Source organism: Haemaphysalis longicornis, unplaced genomic scaffold, assembly GCF_048455015.1.
Source record: "Haemaphysalis longicornis isolate Haplotype H1 unplaced genomic scaffold, Haemaphysalis longicornis Haplotype H1 scaffold_3, whole genome shotgun sequence".
Lineage (NCBI taxonomy): Eukaryota > Metazoa > Arthropoda > Arachnida > Ixodida > Ixodidae > Haemaphysalis > Haemaphysalis longicornis.
The window spans coordinates 53,977,756-54,004,681 of NW_027526335.1; the positions used below are offsets into that span (position 1 = coordinate 53,977,756).

At 46.0% G+C, this 26,926-nt stretch overlaps 1 long non-coding RNA gene across 2 annotated transcripts in view; it reads right to left on the bottom strand.

Annotated features, from left to right (window-relative positions):
- LOC144173253 (uncharacterized) overlaps positions 1–26,926 on the bottom strand; it is a 383,277-nt gene that overhangs the window by 141,751 nt on the left and 214,600 nt on the right. Inside the window, exon 2 of one of the 2 annotated variants that reach the window (XR_013323207.1) lies at positions 13,207–13,509. The exons of the other annotated variant lie outside the window; for it this stretch is intronic. This is a non-coding gene — a long non-coding RNA (uncharacterized LOC144173253). Of the gene's footprint in view, positions 1–13,206; positions 13,510–26,926 lie in introns of those variants that run through there. 2 annotated transcript variants of the gene reach the window in all.

Below are 26,926 nucleotides of genomic sequence, written 5' to 3' on the forward strand. Positions count from 1 at the left end.
CGGGTGTGCTTGGACAGTCGGAGGCATTGAGGCAAGCGTAGTGCGCTCGACCAGGCAATTCAATTTTATGTCGACAAGATATTTGTACCCCAGAGCGTGGTTGTCGTGCGCCCCTGCTGCAATGAATTCAGTATTGGCTATTTGCTACCGAATACCAGGTGGTATCATTATTGAAAACTACTTCAAGTGCACAGCCTTGAAAAGCACTATGCACCGGAGTCTTGTAAGAACTATGACTATAGTTCCAAACAGAGAACACTCATAGACTCCCATTCCTTTGCCTTGCGAGGATCAGCATGCCGGGGAAGATTGCCGTAATTGAACGCGATTAAACGAAGTTTGTTAAGCAATTCCTCGGGTTCCGCGTCAAGAGCGCGCGGAAAACGTGCACACAATTGACCGCAGGACAAATTACACACGCTGCTCTGCGCGATAACCAGGCATTCTTTATTCAAACAACACCACACAATAAACTTTTAGCGCACTTTCTCTTCAAACAGCGTTCGAATCCCTTCCGTGTAACGACAAAGATGGGTGGGGCGGGGGGCGATCAGCTTTCTCTTGAGGAATTTGCTTGTCGTCGCCACAGTTCAGAGTTTGAATCTGCAGGTAGTTTGCACTTTGATTGTTGACGCTTAGTCTTTGATTGCGGCGGCTGTGGCTTCGGCACATCACCGTGTGTTTACAAGAGAGAGATAGAGAGAGAGAGAGAGAAAGAGAGAATAACTTTATTAAAGACCAGCCATGTTAGCCGAGCCGTCGGGCTGGCTTGCTACGCTAGATGAGAGAAGAAAAACAAAAAGAAAAAAAGAGAAAAAGATGTGAGAACGAAAAGATGTCCTTTGATGCGCCCAAAATTTTCAATCACAAAACTCTGCATAGTTCTGTACTCCGAAGAAACTCCAAAAGAGCGTTGATTGCACGTGCAGCATGCCTGGGACCCGACCAAGGACCCAGAACAGCCCTCAGATCAAGTCCCGCACCAAGCTGCCTGCACAAGATAATAGGAGGTTCTGTCTGGTCATGGTGTACTTTGGACACACGCATATAACATGCTGAATGTCTTCTCGTAAGTCACATATGGTACAAAGAGGTGAAGATGCCTGCTGGATTTTATACAGGTAATGTCCCATGTAGGCCACAGTCGAGCACAGCCTATGAAGAATGGCTTCCTCGCGCTTGCTAAGTCCAGTGACATTCTCAAGGTGCACTTGGGATCAATCGCATTAAGAGGTGCCTATTGCTGCCTCGCATCATTACAGATAAACATCTGCGCATTCCATGTGGTTGATGAGGCGAGTATTGCCGCATCCTTTCTCGTGAATCGCATAGGCACAGCTTGGGTGCAGAGACTTTGGGCAAATGACGCGGCTTTGTCAGCTGCGTCGTTGCCGGCAACTCCACAGTGGGCAGGAAGCCACTGCAGACCTACGCTGTGTCCCCTTTGTATGGCTTGTAAGTGCAAGAGATTGATTTCCCAAGCCAGCTGTTCTTTTGGAAGCGACTTTAAGCTCTGGAGTGCTGACCTGGAGTCTGTAAATACAGCCAATTGATTGGCCGGCTGCTTTAGAATATACTGCAAAGCAGCGCGCAGCACAGCCAGCTCAGTAACTGTCATCGAGGACTTGTGGCTCAATAGGGCGCAGATGGTAGCAAGCGGAGAAGGAATCGAGATCCCTATTAACGGCGATGTAGCGGTCACTGAGCCATCAGTGTACACATGAGTGTGGCCTTTGTATTGGTTAATTGTTAATATGCTCCAAGGCAAAGAACTTTAGAGCCGGGTCTGGTACATCCGCCTTCCGCTGAGATCCAGGTACCATGGTGACAATTTTTATTGTAGGAAATAGCCACGGAGGATGAGGAGAAGAGGCTGAAGGCTGACATTGGAAGGGCATAGCGTGCTGCACTTCACTTGCCCAGGCGGCAGCAAGAGGATGCCCATGTTGCCTTGCCACAATGCGCAGGCGCGTGTGAAGTTGTTCCATTGCCTGCAAAGCAGGCCTACTTCTCGACCGGTGCGGTTCGTGTTAAAAACGAGTAGGAAAGTGATTTTTAGGAGCTGTCCAGTTCCCGGAGGGACTCCACAAGTATGCGAGGATTGCGGACCCTGCGCTCCTAATCACGGTAATAACAGGAAAAGTGTCTGCCTGAACTAAGAAAAGTAGAACTGGCTGAGCACGAGGTCGCAGGTTCCGTTCCCTGCCACGGCGGCCGCTTTTCTGATGGAGGCGAAAAGCAAAAATGTCCGTGTTCACGAGATTTCGGCGCACGATAAAGATCCCCAGGTGGTCAAAATTAAACTAAAGCCCTCCACTACGGCGCGCCTCGTCACCTGCGTTGCGTCGGCGAGTTAAACACTACAATCTAAATCAAAATGGAAACAGAGAAACGGTATTTGTTGCATGCTTCAATGCGACAGAAATACTGAGCGCATTGCTGGACGGACACCCATGCCCTCAAACACTGGCCACAACTGACGCCATCATACCGAAACAAACAAATATGAGATAAGCGAATAATTGAGTGGACGTGAGAGAACAGCCACACGGGCAGTTCATGGTCAAAGCGGACGCTCCTTCAAAAAGAAAAACAACTAAAGCAACAAAAAGTATGGCAATTACCGAAAACCCACGTTAGAAACAGGAAACAAAAGCTTAAAGGAGCCATGAAGAGAAAACACAAGTTTGGTTCATTCAAAAGATTGTATCGTTAGAATCATACTGACACCACTTTTAACGTAAACTTCGCTCAAATAAGCTACATAATTAGGAAAAACGGGAATGGTCATGTGACCCACCAGCTCATTTCCCGCAACAGAACCTATGTCGTCACATGGGCTAAGCTCTGCGATTGGCGGAGGCTGGCAGAAGCAGACGCAAATTAGGTAGAACTTACAAACTAGACGAACGAGCGATTTGCGCTTAAATTTAGGGCACATTCTTTACAAAGCAATAAGAATGATGGGACAAACCGTGGAAGTTACGAAAGCACATGTAAAGAAGTACTGATGCGTTCTGCTGTTCGTACTGCGCACAGCATGTTTGGTTTCGCTGCACAGCACTACGGGGCTTGGGGTTGTCTCAGACGACACTGGCCGATTGACGCAAGCAACGGTGTCTTACGTGACCCCATTTGTCGAGCGAGCACTGTTTCAGGGAACGAATATTTTCTCCCAGAACAAAAACAAGCCAGGTTTAAATGCGGGCAAAAACAAACCAAACGCTTGCCACGGTATGGTGGCGCCATCTAGGCTACGGAACGTAAAGAAACGCGGGAACAAACCAACACCGCTGTACAGGGTGGAGACAACCTTCGAACGGTCCCGTGCCGCCGCAATTGGGCCAACGGGCTCAGCGCGTTATTCTTTTCGTTTCCCACGAGACCTAGCAACGCGAAACAGACAATATGATTCAAACTTCTTCAGTAAACCGCGTTGCGGCGATAATTTTAGCGCGGTTTTGACACAATGACTTGCTTCGGCGGCGAGCGAGCAACTGAAAATGGCGGCGCCAGCGTATACGTGTCTCTACCCTGTACGGCGGATGCGTGAATGAAGGTACTCTAGGCTGCAGAGCGGTCGGTTTCAGTGATGTCAATTGGGACCACGAAAACGCACGATTGAGCGGGAAAATGAAAATTTTAACCTGAATTCTTTAATTTCTCAGTGAATAAAGCACCGTTTGTATCCGGACAAGCGCTGGGGGCACTATAAAACACGAAATCTTTCGAATAAAACCAACTTGCATTTTCTCTTCATGGCTCCTTTAAAGGCCACACCACGGACTCGCTCTCACCAGCACGCGTCTTCATCCCTCTGTTGGGCACATTACACTTTTTTAAAGTTCTTGAAAGGCCTTTACACCCTTTTTCTTGAATTTCAACACCCTTTTCCTAGCTCAACACCCTTTTAGTGGGAACAAAAGGGTGTTGATCAACACCATTGGTTTTTCTTAAGGTGTTGAAAAGGTGTAAAAAAGGTGTTCAGCTGTTCATTGAATGAGGCCATGATTGGATGCATGATAGCACTGTAAAGAAGACATCGCCCTCATATGCTCCTCTACTCGCAAAAAAATTTCAAACGCAAAAGAATAATTGCTCGTGTGCAATGATCGCTTGTTTCCATATGTGGTGCACCTCATTGCCCAAGTTTAGCTTTGGCACGTGGGACACCAATTTGAACCTTCAAAATTAAAAATTACGCCCACCTCCCCTCGCGGGAACCCTGGTGTGATGCAACGCATCTCATGGGGGTTCCATTGGCGTTTTCCATCGTATTGATTACGCTTATAGCAGGGATTCTCACGCGAAGGGGAGGTGGCCGGACGACCGTCGACTGAGACCGCCGGAGCTTTATATTCACAGCGCCCGAAGGAGAGGTGAGCGCGGAGAAAGAGAGTACTGCACATGCGCAGCGCGCACAGCGCCGCCCACCGGCGCCTAGCAACGAAGTGAGAGCGCGCTGCGCCAACCCGCAGCTGTTTGGGAGAGTGTTCGCTATCGGAGAGAGGAGAGGAGGAGAGGCGCAGCTGTGCGGACAACGCCGGACAGACGCAGGAAGGACAGACGGGTGAGCATGAGATGCGTTCCATCTAAAAGACTATAGTCGTGTGGCGAAAAGGGTGTTTACCGAATACAACACGCTAGGCCTCCTGTAGGTTGTTGACACGGTGTTAAATAGGTGTTCAGTTGCAAAAAAAAAGAACAGTGGACATGGCGGGTCAACCTAGTTTCTTGCGGTGTTGCTAAGTTTTTTTTACGTTTGCTAAGCTTTGCTACGTTCTTGCTAAGCTAGGATGACCGCTGAGGGGTGAGGCCAAGTTTAACCGGATTTGACAAGGCTGTTCGAGTGTGCACCCCTTCCCCCCCACCCCCATTGCCAGGGGATCCAAGAAGGAAACAAGCTAGGTCGGTCCCAACTATGCTGTTTCTCTAGCCTTGCACTACTATTGCAAGCTGCGCCAATTTTTTGCCTTTTAGAATCCAAAAAAGACTAGTACCTTTGAAATAGTATAGTATGTAGTGCGCATAAGCAGCCACCCTTTCTGCTCACACTCTAACAAGCTCAAAAGCCGACGTCACGGTTATAATACCCTATCTGCGGTGGTGCACCCTTTACAGGTGCCGAAGTTCTTTTTCTTTGTATTTTTCTGCTAAGGCCACCGAAACTAGCTCAAGCTTAAAGAGCTTAACTGCTAATCGATCATGCCAATTTATATTGCTTTAAACATCATGAGGTGCAAAACACCCCCCGCTTGTATAAAATATTCAGGCTACCCGTGTAAACAGGTACAAAATGCCTCCAAAGTTGGAGGTCTTGTTTTACCTTTTTTCTTGGTGGTTTTTTCTTACACCCTTTTTTTTACACCCTTTTTCTTACATCACTTTACTTTGCGCCCTTTTTGTTAGTTTCTAAGACCCTTATTTGTAGCTTTACACCCTTCTGGGAAAAAGGGTGTTGAAATAATGACCAACCTTTTTAAAGGGTGTTGAGGTGGCGGGGAAGATTTGTTTGGTATTTCATGAAATTCTATGTTATGAAACACATAAACTAAAAAAGTGAGTAGAAAGTTTGTGCAAATCCGCGTGTCGATTTGTATATTCTCACAGTAAAACCCATACTTCTAAAATTAGCGCTAAATTATTTTTTTTGCGACTAGCTCACCGACTCGATCAAGGGCTTTGCTCTGCTGGATATAAAAGCATGCACTCCCTGTACCGTTTGCATCCCGTTGGTTTTCTTGATAAATTCATTTGTGTTGGAACTGTAACTTGTGCGTATTGACTGTTTGTATTGAATGCTGTGCGCTCCGCCGATTCACATTGCCACTGCGCATGCCATCATCTTAATTAAACAAAGGGTGTGAGGATGCTCAACAGCCTTTTTTGTCCATACACCCTTTTTTTGCCAAAGCACCTTTTAAGGGTGTTAGCCATGGGACAAGATTTTTACTCTTTTCGGCCAAAAAGGCTGTGAAAAAGAAGTTTTGTGTGGGAGTTCCACGTGCACACCCAGACGTAGAGAGCGAAAAAAATATTGCGCAATAATGCGAGAGTGGTTCCTTAATCTAAGAGCCCGTGCGCTGTCTGGGCTTCCGTAGTTTTGGTCACAAGGAGGAGATGGTGCTCAGGCCGACAGACAGCTGGACAGTAGTATCTCCTACTGCTGAGATAAACAGTAGGGGCTCAGCGGCGGAAACTGTTTTTTTTGTTTGCCCATTACAGGGAAGCAATCTCAACGAATACTTCGAAACACTGAAACTGCAGCATTCTCACTGAAATTAAAACACACTGATACAGCACCAGAGTGTTCGCGCCGATTTCTTTAGCCCCGTAAGCTTGCATGTGCTGAGCAATTTCTCTCCCTTTTTAAAAGAACATCCGCATAGACCGACATTAACGCGTTTAGGACGAAGGGGAAAAGTTTCGCCATGGGGTTTTCAATTGCAAAGGTACCGCTCTATGAAAGTAAACAGAGCGAAAAATAGCGATGCAGCAAGATTAGCAGGAAACAGAGACAGCACTGAATATACCAAAATGCAACAAGTCACCCAGGATTCAATTTAACAAAAGTACCGCCTTGAATTGCGCGCTCTACGCCACAACATTTATTGAAGTACCTGCAGCCAAAGCCCTACACCGAGATTGAATGCATTACACGTGTATTGCTTTCGCTATCATCGTCAACTTGAGTAATTAAGACTACCCTCGTCGCCCAGAACAACCTATTAAGTTGTCACCACAACAATGCAAAACGACCAAGAGCAGACTGCATATGGCAATTATAAATTTGATTTTTAATATTTTGTGGTGCTGAGGACAAAGTGTGCTTTTTTGGCACCGCTTACCTCCTCAGAACATGATCATAAAAAGAAACGTTAGGCCCGTGCGAAAATTGTGTTTTGATATAAGTGGAACTGAACACGACTTGAACACATCCTTCATGGCCACCCTCAATTAACCCGTGAAGTCCTCACTCTTTGCACTGACCACTTTTAAACTGTACATTTTCACTCCCCATGCACAAATGAATGCGGAGATTTAATCCATTTCGGCACGTCTGAGCCAACGCAAGCATTAATTCAGGGCACTTGAGAAAAAAGTTCTCGCGGTAACTGAACGGCCCATTCGAACAGAAGCAAGATGAAGTACGCCGAAAGCAAACTCCTCCATCATTTGTAAGGTATATTTGTGAAGTTCGCATTGCCAGAAATCCGTTGTTGCACAACCTCTCTAGCACCGTTCATCATCAGGCGAGAGCTGCTTTACGGTCCGGCCTAGTGTGTGGCTTTCCAATGTCTTCCGTCATATTCCCTTGCGATATACTTCCTCCTTCAGCGGCGGATGAAATGGTTTGTCCTTTCTTCGCCCACGGGGGTCAAGGCAGAGTCGATTTCCGTTTATTACAGATAAAAGCAGCTTGTAAACCTAACAAAAGGGGCAATCGCTTTCCTGTCGTTCCCGCTGTAAGTTATATTACTCAACGCTGTGGATAAGATTGCTAGGGGCCACAAATGCACTATCCAAAAAAAAAAAAACAGTGCCAAAAATGGGAAAAAGAACACACGGTCTGTTCGCGAGTCAGGGGCATCAAACGAGGGGTTGGCAATAAAATACAGATGGTTGGGCTTACTTCGGCGAGTGGCGTTACGCTGTTCTTTCGGTATAGGCCGTACAAGGCGCCATGTTTAGCTCCTTAATATCAGCTACAAGATCGTAGAAACTGATTCTATGCTACGCTTTATGGTTTTTACTTCTAGTGATAAAATACGTTGGTAAGGCGGTATTTGAGAAAATTACGCCATCTCGGCCTCGCTTTTGTTATTACCGCTGCATTCCGCGTACCTTGGTGCATGTCTTTCAATATAGTTTACATACTCCTTGCGCCTTTACGTGGTGAATAGCTTCCGTAGTTACCTCGTACTGAGTGCGTGCCTTTACCTTACGGTGTTGCGATGCGGAGCAGTTCGGACAGCAACAACGTGCGAGCACGTTTTATAGGTATCAAGCATTTACAACCTTCGACTCCTATTTCTTGCTCCACCACGCGCTTTATCTTATTCTTTCCTCATAACGTGCAGCACGCGTTGTATGTGATCTGCACTTATCTCAGCTATCTGATGTAGGCTGCATCGCTCATGATTTTTAAAATTTTTGCTCGTGTTCAGATTAAGGATTTGCTCTTCATTGATGCCTGCGAAGCCTTTGTAACCCTTATTGTTTCAAAGAAAGGTGAATACGAGTCGTCCAAACTTTCTGGCCCGTCCGTTCGGTTAGGTTAAGGTATTAATTAAAGGTATCGGAACAATTGTTCTTCTTATGAATGATACTGTATTACCGCTTTGATTTTGTTTAAATCGAATAGACATGCTTTAAACTCGATGCAGAAATAAAGAATGTGTAAAAATACTTTTTCAATACGTAGGTTCAATATGTTTTTTGTTGTAGAGGAAACTAGTGCTATAAAGGTTCTGAAGACTCATGCTTTCACTGAGCCGTAACATAGGTAATATGTCTCGTTTCAAAACGAAAAACAGGCACGCAGGTTGTAGCCGATAAATTAGAAAAAATATCTGCGACCAACACCGAAAGATACCGCACAGTGCGACCTCCACGTCGGAAGGGGAAAACCGACGTACTGTACGCATGGTCTTTTAATACTAGTGATTAATGGGTGCATAGTTACCAGCAGCATGCCAGAATTACTCAAGCTGCTTACACGGCCATACAGTTTGCCCCAATTTCAACAGTGCGCAAACACCATGTATGAGCAACCGTTTGGCAACCACCAGGGCATAAACGAGGTCCAGTATTGATCCCTTCATGGGTCCTTCAGCTCAACCTAGAACTGGGTAATGGGGAAGAGCTTCTACCACACAGGAGGGGGGAGAGATAGTAGTACACGCATTCCTACTAATGCAAAAGGTACTTAATCCTAGAGATAGCAGCATGCGAATCTTATTTTTGTTAGGATATCCTTGGTATTGGCCTAAACTAGCTGTGTAGAGGTCATACAACGTTTAGAAAGAATAAACCAGGACACAAAAAGAAAAAGGTCTTCATGACGAAGGACACGTCGAAGGACAGAGAAGTGCAGTGTAATAAACGGGTAAATTTTCAATAGTTCATATTTATATGCGAAAAAAGTCGGGCGGATGTTCCTTATTTCCTCTTTTTGTCTCAGAAAATTGGAGAAGCGCAAAGATCACTAGACGATACGTGGTAGTTGCCTTTTTCCAGGAGAAGCTGTTTTGAAAAGTGTGGGTGGATTGATTCATTCTCGGCCAATAACCCATAGCCGCCACGCACCTTCAGTTTTCCCTTCTGGACATCATATGGCCCCTCTGCCTGCATTGTGTCCACCTGCTTTTTTGTCTTTGTTGGTTCCGTGAAAACAAATTTTAGAAACCATGGGGGATTTTGAAGTGTAACAGCGCGAAAAAACGACGAGAGAAGAAAAAATTACGCCCACCTCCCCTCGCGGGAACCCTGGTGTGATGCGACGCTGAGGGGGGTTCAAGCGCAAGCGGAGACCAACCGTCGACCGAAAGGCCGCCGGAGAGCGGAACACCGGTTATATGCGCAGCGCGCCCGAAGGAGAGGAGACCGTGGAGAGAGAGAGTACTGCACATGCGCAGCACCGCGCGCAGCGCCGCCCACCGGCGGAGTGAGAGCGCGCTGGGCCACACACCTGCAGATGTTGAGAGAGAATGTTCGCTCTCACCTGGGCACGCGCCGGCGCCAGTGCGTCTGCCGCGGCTATGACGCAACACAATCCAACACAATCCACTTTAATCCAATCCAATCCAAATCCAATCAAATCCAATCCAATCCAAGCCAAGCCAAGCCAATCCAATGCCCCTCGCGAGAGTGTGTTCGCTATCGGAGAGGAGAGGGGGTGAGCGGAGGAGAGTGCGGACGCCGACGACGACGGACGCACGCAAGAAGGACAGGGCCGCCGACACGGGATACTCTCAGCGTCGCATCTAAAATTCACAAGAGCAGCCCTAGGTCCTTCCTCCTCATCCTGATTCTCTTCCTCTCCTTCTCTTTTTCTCGTTTTCTCTTTCTCTCTTTCTCTCTCTCTCTTTTTCTCTTTCTCTTTCTCTTTCTCTTTTCCTTTTCCTTTTTCTTTCTCTTTTTCTTTTTCTTCTTCTCCTTCTTCTTCTTCGTCGTCGTCGTTTTTTGGCGCTTTTCAAAATGCATACGCACCAAAGCCCAACTTTCAATTTTGCTAGAATACATGAAGTACTATTATTCCGCCTCCCGTATTCAATGACTGCTCACAGATTTCTGCGTTTACATCCGAAATATATTTATTCATGAGGAGAAAATATATAAACAACTGGTTATGATTTATGCTTCTGGGCCCGTTCTGGGAAAATATGCCTATTTTAAGTGCGAATGCACTTTATAAGCGACCCCGAACCTTCCGCCGTCCGCATAGCAACAGCTGAGGGTGCGCGCGCTCTTCGTCTTCCTTAGCAACGGGGGGAGATGGGCGCGCGCTGCCTGGCCGCTGACATGGCACATACCCACGTGGGAGATTGGCCAGGAATAAGCGCGAATGCACTTCTTAAGAGAGCCTGAATCGCCCGCCGCCGTAGTATGCATAGCAACAGCTGCGGGTGCGCGCGCTCCTCGTCTTCCTTAGCAACGGGGGGAGATTTCCGACGCGTGAGGGCGCTCGCATAGCGCCTCCTCTCCCCCCTCGCCTACTCTCCTAAAGCCCCTTTACTACTCTCCAGCTTGCAACACCCTCTCTCGGCGCGCCAGCCAGGCCACTACACTATATAAAAAAAAAACAGCAACCGGCGCCAGGTTTCGATCTGCGGACTTTGCGGCCGCAGCGCGACGCTCTACCGACTAAGCTACGGACGCGACGTTGATATCAGTGTTAGTAACGCACCTTATATCCTTAACGCATTCAAACTACGTCGTCAGCGGCGTGCGTTGGCGACTCAGCGGCGTTATAGCGGCTTGATAACTGCGTGGTGTACACGTGATACCACAAACCCGCTAGTTCTGCATTCTCTCACGTGACTGCGCCTCCTCTCCCTTCACTCCGGTCGGCGCTTCGCAGCTGCGGTGCGCTGCGGTGCGGTGCGCTCCTCCTCTCGAACATACACGTTAATTCACCAAGATTTCCGCAGAGGGACAAACGAGGCGTGTTAAGCCGAACGTGATCACGAGGGGGTGTTAATGTAACTAACGGGCAAAATGCCACCAAACTTCAACAAACTCCCCCTCATAGCATCACCCCGTGCTTCGCACTTCCTCATACTCCCCTTCGGAGAAATGCGGGGGAATTTTTTCTATGCGTCCAGCTAAAAGATCCACCTGTACACAAAAGGGTGGCCATGGTTTGGGTACTATTAGAGGCACTTTGAGGCCAACATTTATAGAATGAATGGAATGAGACTTTCCACCAAATTAAGGAATTATGAGGCCAACAATTATGAAATAGAAAGAATGGCACTTTCTGCGAAATGAAGGCATTCTTAGTTACCAGTTAAAACTATATGGAGAGTGTATCTCATCGTCAAAACGCAAAAATGGCAGCTGTTTGTTTTCTGAAAATGTGGCGTCCTATGAAACGCCAAAATAAAACTTCGGAGTGTTCATGGCGGGTAGAGCGAGGAAACAACTGGGACACGTCATTTTTAGTCCACGAGAAAACAGGACTTAGGAAACAAAGATGGCAAGCCGCCGTACAAACAACAGCTGTGCATTCACGTCATGTGATACAAAATTTCTACTCGCTTTGCTCAATTGTAAGATTTCGAATTTACCATATCCGCACACGTGTCAAAGAGCATGTGGCATACCATCTTGCATTCGCACGTAGGTAGAGACCCGCATTGTAGCTTTTCGTTAATACCCTGCACCGAAATGTGTCGTATGCGTGTATGTGGTATTTTATGTTGGGCCCAAATAAACATTTTGTGACACAGACACCCCACTCCATTATTTTATCAAAAGGATACAGGAAAGCCCTCGAAATGTGATTGTGAGACATTACTAATGCACGAAACACTAGCGTTCATAAAGACCTCCACGAAGAGTAAATCGCAGTAATATGAATTAGGGGAATAGTGTGGCAGTTCGCGATGGTTTTCCTGCATGCAGCCTGCACCATTCGCTTTGTATTTTTGATACACGCACAAAGCTCTGAATCTCCACTCTATACGAAATTATATTCATGTAGCCTACGTTTGCGTTAAGACAACCTTGGTATGTATTTGCCCGGCTCGAGTAGTTCAAGTTCACGTGCGCCTCTTTGCGCGGGATTTTTTTGTTGGCTAACAACAAACGACGTGTTCCCATTCGGAAAAACATTCTTTGAGCTCTGTTGGCAGGAGCTTAGGGCTGTTGGAATGTTTAGGCTGACCTCGCCAAACCTGTAGCCGGTGACAAAAGCGGCGCTATATCAGGAATCGTAGTTCCTGCCACTTTCCAAGCCGGTAACTCCTAGGGATAACAATCTCCGCCTAGCAGGTAACAGACTGAGTAAAGCGCGATCTGCGAAGTCAGCTAACGACGTTAGCCAATTTGCAGAACTTCAATTAGTATCCATGACGTAAGCGTGGTGAAAAAAAGACTGCTCAGCCGGGGAATAATCAATGGCAAAGAACGCACCCTAGCGTCCTTTTTAACGCGAGCAAACAAGTAGGACGCTACGGAGCGGCCATGATTTTTATTGTCCTGATTAGTGCCTCCCGACGCTTAATTAGGTTGTTCAGGTTGCCGCCGAACTCATGCAAATCGATGGTGACTAGAGGCTTCGACCTCTTCCCCCTTCACTTAGTTATTTCATTACAAACTACCGGATTTTCAGAAGACGAATTTCCTTGTCCGTTCAGTCATCGATCTTCCGTTTTGTTTCAATTCAGCATTGACCTTTTCGTGTGTAGATGTACATTGCGCTTTGAAGTTACTTTTTGATATTTTCATTACATTGAGTATGATTACTCTAGGCAGCTTTTGTAGTACATTATCTCAAAAGAAGACAGCGAGCAGCAGTGAAGATGATAAACTTGCCCCTTTAAATGTAACAGGAAGACCGCGCAAAAACTTACACTACCAGGAAATTTGTTTGTTTCTATGCTGGTTTATTAGTGTCAAGCAGCCGAATAAGGTAAAACATTTATGCCCAGGCTGATAAACATTTTGACTGAGGCAGTGTTGAAACAACTTAACCGCATGTAAAGACATTCTTCGGGCTTTGTAAGGTTCGACTGCAGGGTACATGTGCCAATGAATGTAAGTCATGACTCAACGTTGAACCTGACAAAAGTTTTAGGTTTTTTCAGTTGTTTAAATAAAATAAAATTTACTTCTATATCTTAATGCTTGAATTAGGCTAGCGGAACAAACGATGGAACAAGAGAACACAACGCTTGCCTTTATCGTTCTTTAAGCGTAGCGTTCTTTGCCGAGTAGCCGCACAGCGAGGACCGTGTAACGCGTTGCGTTTTCAGAAGAAGGCAGATTTCGGGGAACTTCCACCTGGAATCGTTATAACAGCGTAAACGGAGATAATTGGTCGAATGAAATTTTGAAAATTAAAAAATAAGAGAAACATAAAAATTACGGAAAATGGCGAACCACGTAACACCCTTTTTTTCCACAAAAAAGGCGGATATCGCAAGAGCACTACCGGTAATCAATACAATAGTGCAAATTGCGACAATTTGTCGAACAGAATTTTGAAAAAAAATATATAAAATACGGAAAATGTGGAACCGTGTAACGCCCTGCCTTTGCACGAGAATTAGGATTTCGCGGAAGTTACATCTGTACAATTATAATAGCGTGAATGAAGATAATTTGTGGAGAAAATTTTGAAAACTGAGAAACAAGAAAAATATACAAAATTCAAAAAACAACAAACCGTGTAACACCCTTCATTTATGAAAAAACTGCAGATTGTGCACAAGTAACCCATGTAATGGTATGATCACGTAATTGGAGATAATTGTTCAGAAAAGATTTAAAAAAAACCTTAAACAGTGACTGTATAGAACCACACTCAAGCCAAGCGGCATAAGAATGTTATCCATTAGTAGAAAATTTCCTGAATTTCTCCATACTTTTGGTCTTCTTGATTTCTCTGCAAAAAATCAACGAATACAATAATGATTGTGCTTCACTTTTCCTTACTGCAGAGAGTTGGAAGCGAATAAGGCTCTCGATATTCTATTGTAATTATAGAATAAGATAAAATACGCGTATTTATACATAATGTGAGTTCGCGAGAAAACTCTGCAAAACAGCTGCAAATCAGGTTCTAACTTTACGCAGTCCCATAACAAGTAAATGGCTAGCAGAACTTGTCTGTACAGTCAGCACAGTGAGCGTCTTGTCTCATAAATAATCAGCGCCCCCCTCGACGTCTGTCCGCCGAGTGCTGACGCGTAAAGAATAACGGAAGTAAAAAGACGTCCGGTGAAAGATTGAACAACCAGGAAGGAAAAATGATGCGGGTACTTGAGGAAACAGCCGTCTTCTCGCGAAAAACTCTAAGCAGAACCTGACGCGTAGGAAAATTGCAAGTGAAACATGCCTTGTCTTCCGAAGTTTCGCACTGATGAGCAGAGGAGCGCCAGGCAAAGATTGCGTCACTCGCAAGCTAAGCCCCTGATGTTCAAAAACAATTCTCAGCGTTCAGGCGATACTGACGTTACGGCTTGCCCAGTTTGCCAGCAATCCTTACATGAACTGATTTCTTTCTTCGGTGCCCGGCCACCTCTTAAAAGAGTTCTATTGTTCTCATTGTCAGGTGCTTTCCGCTCGAAATGACGATTCATGGCAGCAATATTCTCTCCAGTCACGCCGATGGTCATATTTGTGCAGTGATTTCTCTCGGACACAAAATAAATAAATTAAAACTACAGGTTTTTAAAGTGCTCAGCTTCGTTGTTTCCTTTGTTAGGTACGTTCGCGCTTTCGAGAACGATAAGCATACCATCAATATTAAGATTTCATTGATGCGTGCATTGCTTTCGTAGATCAAAGTTGCCGGTTGCTGTTCCAACTTGCCCACCTGGTTTGTGCACCAGCTCTCAAGTCGAAGTTTCTTACTCGTGTTGTCGTAGCGGTGATTACTTCGAGAAGATTTTATGTGTTCGTTTTGAAATTTCATTTTTTTGACCTAGGTAACAAGCGCAGATCAAAGCGCTGGTCCCTATCACAAAACAAAAGCGGAGAGCAGCCCCAAATGTGTTTGCGCCAACTCCCCTTTGTGCTTATTCATTCAAACGAGTTTTTCAGCGTATGTTAAAATTCTAAACTGACAAATTAACATAACACCTCCACGCGAACCCGTTTTTTTTTTTTTGCAGCAACAGCTTCACTTTAAACGCAAATATTCTGGTGCTACCCATTGTTCTCGCTTTCTCCCAAGGTCAAAATCTACCAGCAAATTACAAGGAATGAAAAGAACCTCTGCTTTAAATATTCTCACGAAAAAGTGGAAGAATACTGCGCGCCCGAGATTGGCGCAACGAGAGTTACGTTTTTAGTGCGCGATTCCCCATGAAATAGCAGAGAAAGGGGCCCCTTTCCTTGTTCTGCAGAAAAAGCAGTTCAGGATCCCTCCCGGAAGTCGTGAAGAGGCAATTTTATGATAGAAGCGTCAGCACCCAGCAGCGCAGCCGCCTTCAACAGCCCTGCTGTTTCGAGGGGACCAGAACTACACTTGGACCGTCCCATTCCAGCTCTTCGCCGCTGCTAGAAGTATTCGCGCAGTCGCGGCAAATTGAAATTCCACTTTATTTTTATCAGCTTGTAAAATTGTCCTGGTTGGTTTATTTCCCTGTCTGTGCAAGAGCTGCATTAGTTGGGTCCCAAATCTTCCTGTTCGGAAGCGATTGCTGGTGTGACGATCGTTCAAGCGAAATTTTATTTAGAAATGTTGGTTGCGTAGCCTTTGAGTGTTAGTTTTATTTTTGTTGTGCCTGAATTGATGACCGTTTGCGTCGTGGGCTGAGCATTCTCAGTATAACTCTCTCAGAACATTTGCTTTCCAAACATCGTTGGCATGTCAGTATGGTAAGGGTACTTCAAGCTGGTCATGGATTTGGGTGCAAATTTCAAAGTGTTGTTAAGACATGGCGAAACGATTTTCTCACTGGCGTGCGATCATTTCTTCTCTACAGATAGAGACATCAACATGGTTCAGCGTATTTATAGTTATTCTTATTTTATTCCTCTCAATACAGGGTACTGTCCAAAGTTTTCTCTGAATGCTATTTTCTTTTTTTTCAGTAAAGCGATGAATGGCTAAGGATGTTTTTTTCAGCGAATATACATTATATTTAGTGTTGATTGTAAAGTTACGTAAAACTACATCACAAAGAATGTCATGTTGATTCACCTAACCGTAACAAGAATGAAGGAGCACTCGCACACCTGCACAAGACGGGTGAGATGCTGAGTTCCCAGCAACGGTACATTTATCTTCCAGTCAAGCCATGATTACTTAATCTGATTATAATACACACCTACACATATGTACTTACCCTGGCGCTCTTCACTAGTGCAGGCTCTCTCTCTGCCATTGATTGTGGTAAGTTCATAGAATGCCCTGTCGATGTTTATAGTTTGACGTAGTATGAAAGGAGCCGGAGTGCCATGATTCGCAGCGCTGACCAATAAAAGAAATATGATCGCAAACAGGCAACCAACACACTTTCGAACACACCATGCTCGCTCTAGTTATGCTTAAGCTTTGACTGCCAGGCTTGACTGGCATTGACGCCACTACCAAAGAATTTGAAAATGCGCGGGTAAATCGAGAAGTAGTGGCCAATTTCACACTTCACATTTAGATCAATGATACGCGTCTTATGCCACAACGTTGTCAGTTCATCTGCATAAATGCTGTAGAACATTCCGGATAAAGTTTTAAGCCTTTATGGGCGTTATGCATGAGAAACAAGTTCCTAATTAGAGCACGTAGTCTCCTTTTCTAAACAACGTGGGAAAGGATCACATGTAAATGTAACATTATTTTGACAATAATAACGCGGATATTTCCGAAGTAATAGCAAGTGCAGTGTCTACGAACACAAAACCTGTATGCCTTTTAATTAAGAGGCAGAGTGCGGCATTTGTGGCAGCTTCCGTGCCTTCTCCAATACCTCGAGTTACTACTCGAGCTACTACTCGAGTTACTACTCGAGTTACTACTCGAGCCGAAAAACTAACAGGATTCCCTTGAAGTTTTTGAGCAGCAAAACGAGTTTGCTTTCTTAAACAGTTCACGCGCACATTTACATTTGTTTCGTGTTTATTTCCTTCTCGGTACTCTAAACGCAAGTGCCTGCTATAAAGCCCTGTCTTCGTTCTTCAAAGGCCCGCGTCTCGTTAGCCCAAGAGGGTAGCAGCGTGTGCCTTGTTGTAAGCAACTGTTTGCAGAGACCGTCGCTGTATCATGAGCGCACCCTCGAACTCAGTAGCACAGCCCGGCTCCAATTAAGTCTGTCAATGCTACAACGTCGCCGCAGCAATCGACTAACAAAGCCTACTCCAATACACTTCGCTTTCTCTTTCTTCGTACCCATTTTCTCTTTCCTCCATCCCACCCCGGGATGTTTTTTTTCATCCCTATTGACTAACGTTCTCAATTATTTTGTGTTACATGTCTGAAAGGGCAATTACTACTCGTTTTTTTCTTATTACATTTCTACTACTCGCCCCCCTACTTGAAACATTTTTTTGGATAGGCACAATTTTATTACTATGTTTACGTCAAATCAACTCACCTTCCAGCATAAGTATGCAATATGTGTGCTTCGTGGGGCATTTTTATTTGCTGGGTTTGTTTGTAGATATTTGCCTTTTGTTTCACTTGTTACCTGCGTTTGGAAATTGGAACTGCGGAGAGACAAGATTCGATGCTATACGCTGTCTCGAGTGCAATGTATCTTGCACTTTATACCCTTCATTCTGTTTGTTAGTTTTTTTTAGGGGACGCCATTCGTAGGAAGAAGACGCGGCTCTCAAGGCAGTTATTCCTGCATTTTTCTCCGTAGAGGAGGAGTACGGGTGGCGGCTGTGGTGGAGTAGGAAATCTATAGTCGTGCTTCATCGATACGCGCCTCCGCCTCACTTGAACTCAGAAGCTTGCTGCGTTAAAACTCCTGGGAGTGGTCTATATGGCGAAGCAGGCGTTCACTGCATCACTCGCTCGTAAGGTTTAAGCTGAAGTGCTTTGAACGTCACAAAATGATGGAAGGCGTAGCCAGGTTGGGATAATGAAACACCTGCTACACGCGAAGTACCTGCTACGCGCCTGCTGAAACACCTGCTACACGCGACGCGAAGTGTTCGCCTAACGATGCTCCATCGCTACTAAAACTGTAGTGAAGAACGATGCCAGGCTCTCCGTACCGTAGGTTAAGCATGTTAAACTGCGTTATACCTGTACTAGTTGGAATTAGCTTTTGAGGCGAAACTAAGGCTTAGAAGTCGTAAACGAATCGGGAAGTGCATAGAATATGACGGCGGAGAATAAAACACCCACGCTTGTTACCCATCCGGTCCCCGCAAGTGGAATAAAGAGGCCACACGTTGCTGCTTGTTATGAAAAGAAATATTTGAGGTCCCAACCCTGCCTCACAACTTTGGAGGATAATCATGTTGGTTGGCTTCTTACGGTGGACGACATTTATGCGATGCGTCTCCACAGCGTACTTTTTTAAGGAGCGGGGTCTGTGCGTGCGACCGCACGTTTTATTGTAATAATGAGCAGTCGCTCATTAGAAGAATGTAGATGACGACGGTGCCTATCGAGACCTCCGCGAGGAGGTATTCTCGCTGCGAGCCAAACATGCTTCGCATTTCACGATAATGGTGCCCTAAAGGCACTTATACTTCGACCATGCAAACCCCAATTTTGGCTCGACATTTCTGCGTGTAAATATAAAGTTTATCAGTTGAACCACGTATGGGTTGGGGCACAATGCCGGAGTTGTTAATTTTGGAAGCACGTATACAGTACATTAGCTGTGATCACATGACGCAGAAGTTGTGTAGAATCTAGATTTTGGCATTTGTTGCTTTTTAGAAAAGTATCTGCTGGTATGAATTGTTTGAAACTGCTGTACATTTCATTTTGTATTCCTTCCCCATCCTTTACTATAACATCTATTGAAGTTAACCAGGCCACAAGCATAATGAGATTGCTTTTGCTGTTAGAAATATAGACAATGTTCACTTATGATAGCTGCACGTATCCAGAAGTCGTTAGGTTCACAAGAATAAAACCGCAGGTTCGATTCCAGGCTGCGGCGGCCGCTTTTCTGGTGGACGAGCAAAAAAGGCCTGTGTGTACGAGATTTCAGCGCACGTTTAAGATCCCCAGGTGGTCAAAATTAATCCGGCTCCCTCCACTACGGGGCGCCTCATAGTTTGCGTTGCGTCGGCACGTTAAACCCTACAATCAATCAATCAATCAATCAATCAATCAATCAATCAATCAATCAATCAATCAATCAATCAATCAGTCAGTCAGTCAGTCAGTCAGTCAGTCAGTCAGTCAGTCAGTCAGTCAGTCAGTCAGTCAGTCAGTCAGTCAGTCAAAGGAACGAAACACTCGCTTTCGGCAATATATTTTTGGGTTTATCACGGGAAGGAAGGGAGTATTTTTTTTTGCTGCCAGGTAAATGTTTACTGCACACATGGTCATAATTATAAAAAAAAACGCGAAAATGTTTTCTCGTACCCGATTACAAATTCGTTCAATCAAATTCTAAAATAAGATGTCACTGTCTGATGGCCGATCTTCTGTGGGCCCGGTTGAGGAGAAATCATACCAGAGCGAATGTTTTCCTGTTATTTGGCGAAAAGCAATGACTTGCACAATAAAAACCCCTCGTGTGCTGAAGCGTTGTGAAGAACAAACGAATCACAAACAAGGGCGACGACTTCTGCCACGTCGATGAGAGTGTATAGAAGGATGATGGAAAGAAACGCACACTCAAATCGGAAGGAGGACGACGCCAGTAAAATATAAAGCGCAGAGGCCAACAGACGAGACAAAAGAACGGCATCCGCTGTGACGCCTCTTGTTGTGGCAGACCCTCAATGGAAACCCATCCGAGTTGAGCGATGGAGGTCGTAAGCGCACATGTGGGCCAGTGTTGACGATGCAGGTAGTGGCCGGAAAGGGCCTGCCCCGTATGTCAGCACTCTCAATCGATAATCGGACGATTTGAGGCTGACTATGAAAGCCCATGATTTTGCTCTACTTGCGACATATCTTATTTCGTAACACTTTACGGCTAGGTCTCGTAACACTCGTAACGCGGTTAGGGGTTACACATATATGGACGCTTTTAGTGTTGCAGGTTGTTTTTCTTGTGGCGAAAAACCAGCCGTGATCCATAAAAGACTTCCATAACAGCGAGCCTGAAGACGGAGTTTGTAAGGCAAAACCTCTTCAAACAATAACGACTGGTGAGACGGTTCATACTGTTGTGCCAGAGCGCCTGGCCCAAAGGCGTTGCACGAGGCGACGCGCCGACAGCGAGGCTGAGTCACGCCTCTCCCTTTGTCGCTGCGGCGCGGCCGAATCCTGCATCTCGAAACGCTGCGGCGCGAGGTCACGGAGACGGCGGCGGCATCGCTCTCCCTTTCCCCATTGGCGGCGCAGCTGACTCACCGCTTCGCTACCATTCGTCGGAATTCAAACTTCAGGCAGCGAGAGCCCTGATTGGAGCATTTCGAACTTCTTGGGGCCACAACGAACTCCCGGGCTATAAAAGAAGCCTGGAGGCTCTCATCGTCGGCTTTCCTCGGCGGCTTCTCTCCGGCACCAGTCTCTTCGGAAGCACCGAGTGAAAGTGTATTGACTGCTCTGGGGGCGAGCACTTCTGTGCGACCCCCCCCTCCATCTGACAACGGCAAGGGGTGCTGTCGCCTTTGTGCGAGTTATGTAACGTTTGCTTACCTTGTACATACTGTATATAAATGTTACTTTAAGTTTTCGTCGGCTCGAGAACTTCTTCGCTCTGCTCTGCGCCGCGTCGATAGCGGACGGAGCAAGGCAACGTCGCTACACCTCTGACTGCGCTCGGATGGCCAGTCCCAACAGTGGTGCCAGCGGCACCAGCGGTGGGATCGTCATTTCCCAACATTGGTGGCAGCGGTGGGATCGTCATTCCCAACAATACGCTGCGGCGCATACTAAGGCACTTTCTTTTGAAATCCCTTTTTTTTTTTTGCTTCACGATATTTCTGTTCATAAGAGGCAATACTGCGTAGCGTGCTCGTAGCGCTAGGCAGATATCAGGCAAAAAAAAACACAAGCATTATTGCCAGACTTATCGAGTTTTTAATCAAAATTCAAGTCGAATAAGTTTGTATGACAACCATTAAGAAACCCGGGTTAATGGCGGCGTCCAGGAGAGGCTCGGGTCTACCTTACGGGTAGACGCGGGTCTACCTTGCGCTGTCCCGAGCGGCGCCAAACACAAACAAAATAGAACATCCACGAAAGTACGCTGCCTGGGATCAAAATCCCGGTGAATAGAGTTGAGAGGCGCACAACAAAAAACAAAACAAAAAGGTATTGTTCTCGCGTTGTCGCGAGTGGCACAAAACGCAACAGGGACAAACCATGCAACAGCTTTCAACTCATTGAAACCACACACCCGATTGATTCAACAAAAACGCATATGTGAATGACCTTGACCTTGGGAGCCCTTTATATTCGACAATTCGTACTGACATATGCAGGACCGGGGTTGTTCTAATGCTACAGTTTACGAGGATGACTTTACGGTACAAGGATGAGGAAGGTAAAGATATCCAAAGCCATAAAATCATTCCAAGAGCGCTTTTGCATATAAATAAAGCCCTCTCAATGTTGCCCAGGGCGTCTGATTTAGGCTTCGCGCACTTTATAAATACAAACCGCAAGCTGGGATTCCTGAATGTATTCTGTATCTATACTGCTGGTGACATTAGACTGACAGAAGTGAACCAATATAAGTACCTAGGCTTGTGGATTCTTAACGGTCTTAACTGGAATAAGCGTATCGATACTGTCTCGGCTAATGCTCTTCAAAAACTCTTCTTTTTAAGACGTGCCTTAAAATTTTCCACCCCCTCTGTACGCCTCGTGGCTTACGACAAAATTATTCTTCCCATGCTAGAGTATGCGGTAATTATTTGGCATCCATACACTCAAACCAGTATTAAAAAAAACTAGAAAACATCCCAGAGAAGGCGGTAAGGTTTATATACAATTCTTACGGGCGCACATCGATAACTGCACTTGTCCCAAAGAGCAACCTGCCCACAGTATCTGAGGGAAATGGAATCCAAGGCCTTAAATTTTTCTATCAAATAGTTACTGGACAGTATGCTATTGACACCTGCAACATCTTTCACTTTTCAACTGGTTACGAAACAAGACGCCGACACACGCTAATAGTCACACCACTCAATCCACGCAACAACTGCTTCAAATACTCATACTTCACAAGAACCATTGTCGATTGGAACAGCCTCTCAAACAATGCGGTAACCGAAAAATCCCTATCTGTTTTCGAGTCGCACCTGCTCACATGATGCATTCTTCTGTTTTCTGAAAAAAATGTTGTGTATGTTTGTGTGTGGGTTTTCCCGCGAAAGGTACTAATGTAAATTATGTTTCTCGCACCCTGGTAAGATCTTGAACAAAGATCGTAGTATAAATAGATAAATAAATAAATAAATAATAATTAATATTTGTATTTAATCAACTACTGGAATTAATTAAGTAATAAATAAGTATTGTGTAATCAATTAATTATTAAATACAGAATTGTTAATTAAATAATTAATTATTAATTATTTAATTAATTAATTAGTTGAATAATTAATTACTTAATTAACTAATTAAATAATTAATGTTCCTCCCGTTTAGTGGGCCAAATTTCTGTTGCGCACTGCTTCCGCGTTCCGTATGGACCTTAATTAACAGTAATTCTTTATTTTTTTGTGCCTTTTGTTCTTAGATAGGAAAGCAAACACGCATGACAAAGCTTCATCCAACCCTTTCAACGATGTTTACGCCCGCTGCTTTTCAGAAATTTAATTTCAGCTCCTTCCACGATCAAGAAAGGCACACGTCGCGTTCAGAAACGCCATTTATCGCCCCCGTAGACTTCAGGCTTTCGGGCAGAAGAAATAACTAGAAACTTAGTTCGAGCAATGGTAGCAAAAAAATCGGGCCTTCCAATTCGAAGTCTTGACGCTACGGCTTTGTTGTTCCCTTCTCGCTGGCACCGGCATTACAGTATCCATTTTAGCCCTCGCTTGCTCTATTTTCTTCCGTCTTCATCTCTTATTTTCGATTTAAAAAGAGCTGAGGAATGTTCCTCGAACGGCGCAACTAAAGTTACCCCGAATTTAACACCGCTAACCAGGACTACCCTGAGCTCAAGCGACTAACAGCAAACACACGCAATTTCCGACTACGCCGTTTTTCTTCCCGACAGGGGTACTTGACAATGCCTTTACGCCAAGTCACAAATGCCTGAACTTCTAAAACTGTGGACTCCCACCACGAGTGAACTACACGTCGCTTGAACGAGGAAAAAATTGCATTGTTTTGTAGAAGTTTGAGACAGTATTTTATGGTGCATATCGACTTGCGCTGTACCTGTAAACTTTAGAGATATTTGTATCCTAGTAGTAGTTTACCCAGAAGTCTTATTTACCAGGAAATGTATTTTTAATCTAGAAGATACCAGAAATGTTTCGGCGATGCAACCGTACTTCGCTACCCGCATACAGAAGTGTTGTCTGCCTCACAAATTAAACGCATAAAAACAGCTTACGGACGGGTCGAATGAAACACAGCTTAGAGGCTGACTAACAACCGAATGCGTTGTTTCGGCCCCAGTTTATAAATGCATGATCAAGGGGGAAATACAACCAAACAAGAACACGCATGCATATCTGGTGTAGAAAATCCGAGAGATATATAGTTTCCTTCCAGTGTGGCGCTTAGAATAGGGAGGTTTATGCAGGTGTCTGCAGGCTCAGAAATGTTGCACGCTTCCGAAATCCTCCAAATTCGTTGGTCCTTAAGAGTATTGTTACCATTTGTGGGGATCCTGACGCCCAAGCCATTGCGCGATCACTGGGTTTGTGGCGTTGCGCGGCGCTCTTCCCCTCTCTCCCCGAAATGCCGGCTCGTCTCGGCGCCACTGTGCACAGCCGAGCCGTCTTAAACTCCTGCCTGAGGTGAAGGCTGCCGTTGCGGCGATAAAACACTGTCACGCAGCGGGCGCTCCGCCCTGGTGGGGGAGCTAACCTCACCTCATTGGCCCGTTTGAACGATTCCAGAACCCCGCTCTCGCCGGGACGCGAACGCGCGCCCTGCGCGGGGGTCCGTTCGGGGAGACGCTTCCAGGACGCCGAAGGCGTTGGCCGAAGGTATGTGACGCTTTCTTTACCAGCCGGCTGCAACTCTGTTGCGCCGGCGAAAGCCACCAGCCCTTCCGGCTGCGGCCCGTGCCTAAGGTTGCTCCTGTTGTCCCTACGCTTGCATATAGTAAGGCCGTACCGACCACTCGACGAACACGCCGTGCGGTACGCGCCTGTGAGCGAATGGGTCCCGTCTCCCTCGCTGCTGAGAGCGCGCGCACAACGTGCGCGCACCCAGGAATTTGCCCTGACCGAAGAGCCCACTGGCTTTGCGCCGACGACGCGCACACTTGCGCGTGGCGCCCCATGGCCCCTTTCACGTAACGGGAAGTATACGTACCTGTACTGTAAATTATGTAATTGGGACTGGAAAATATGTGTCTAGAACGTTAGTATAAAATAAACGTCTTCCCTCCGTACCCTGGGCATATTCCTTCATCGCCCCCTTCTCCACCTGCCCAACAGAGGCGGTGTTAAGTTGGCGCGACGGCGTTTCAGTATCGTGAGCGTGCTCAAATAACTCGAACCCGCGGTGGTTCCTCGCAGTGTGCATGAGTGCATGCCTTGTGCAATGCTAGGGTTATGCATATTGTGAGGTAGAGAGACCACACATTATAGATGCGCGAAGCGATAGCGTCTGGCTCAAGCATAATGGCGTTCGCACGATTTCGTATTGGAAATGTACTCTCTCGATGACTGGTGCTCGTCGACGTGGATATTAGATGAGTTTCTTTTGGGTGCCTGGGCGCGTTTCGAAACCTATATTGCGGGAATGATTACGCACCACCAATGCAATTATTCATGCTGGCCGTCGCATGTAGCGGAAGTCCCTTGTTCATCTATGGTGCACGCGTTAAGTGGAGCGAACATGTCTCCCGCTAGCTATAACCGCGGTGTGGACAGGCACGATCCTTTGATCGGGACGAGAACTCATTAAGAGGACCAGGTTAAAATAAAGAACAAACTCTGCTAGTATGGTAGTAGATGAATTGAGAGGGAAAGAGAAATTTCCTCACGAGAAAACAGAGAGCGAGCAAAACTTTTGTTTAGCTCATTTATGCGCAGCTCATTTTATGTTTAGCTCATTTATGGCTTCTCAGTACAGGAGTCCAAACACTGTCTTTGCAAGTTGTGCCTCTCGGTCCGGAGCTAACAACGGTGCAGACCCATAAACGCCGCGAAGAAAAAAAGAGACACAAAGCAGGGTGTATGATGGGCTAAATTAGCACCGCGCAAGTTGACAAATTCAAAAACGTTAGGGCGGTATCCTATGCTTAAAAGATCCAGAATGTGCAGACTGTGTTTACCAATACCGTCAAATGAGGACTATTTAGCTAATGCATCACCTCGCTTAGCAGGAGCCTTCTAGTTTCTCAGTATTCGGTCTCCGCCTGCTCTTGTCCTCAAATTCGAAGCCGCATGAAGAAAAACTGAAGACTCATGCAACTTTGCCATAATCAAAATATCGCGCGAGTGGGATAGCAATTATGCCAAGTTTGACGAAAACTGCTCTTAACTGAACGTGCCAAAGACACAATGCGTAGATACAGTGGTCGCGCAATAATATAGGCGGCGTTCCATTCTGACTGCAGTAAAACCCCATTCACAGCGACAAGGACATCAACGTCTCTGTGTTGTTGTAAAAAAGGGACACGAAAGTGTTCCTATAGAGTCTGAGCTGGCCCTGCACAACGAAAGTGGAAATGTTAGCGATTTGTGTTCCCCATTTTCCCGTTTCGAACATTAAAAGTTCAGTATAGGGTTGTGCTTCTTCATTGGTAGGCATAAATAAAGCCGCGTTTGGCGTTCATATATCTCGAAAAAGCACAGTGCCCGCGGCTACGGGGTTAGGGAGGTAAAACACCCCGTTGCGTTTTAATGGGAAGCCGATCTTCGGCTCCTGTTGTCAGCTTGGTCGTGGCTCATATTGAGAAGAAAAATTCCCCCGCATTTCCCCGAGGGGGAGAATGTGAAAGTGCGAATGCACGGTTGTCGGCCCGCTTGCGGAGCTTGCGCTCGGCCCCCGCAGCCCACCCCCTCGCCGCCTTCTCTTCCATCTCTTCCATCGGGTTTGTAGTATCACGTGTACACCACGCAGTTATCAAGCCGCTATAACGCCGCTGAGTCGCCAACGCACGCCGCTGACGACGTAGTTTGAATGCGTTAAAGATATAAGGCGCGTCTAACACTGATATCACCGTCGCGTCTGTGGCTTGGTCGGTAGCGCGTCGCGCTGCGGCCCGCAAAGTCCTCGGATCGAAACCTGGCGCCAGATGCTGTTTCTTCTTTAAAGAGCACTGCGGACGCCGCCGCCGACGCCGGCGGTGGATGGTTTGGGGTCGCTTATAAAGAGCATTCGCTCTTAAAAAAACTGGGATTTGACAATTTAAAAGATGTTTAATTAACTGAACAAACTGGGATTACATATATAGACACAGCAGCACTAAAAGAAAACGTCTGACGCGCTGCTCGGGCGTGGGGCGACTTTCCGGCGAACGGC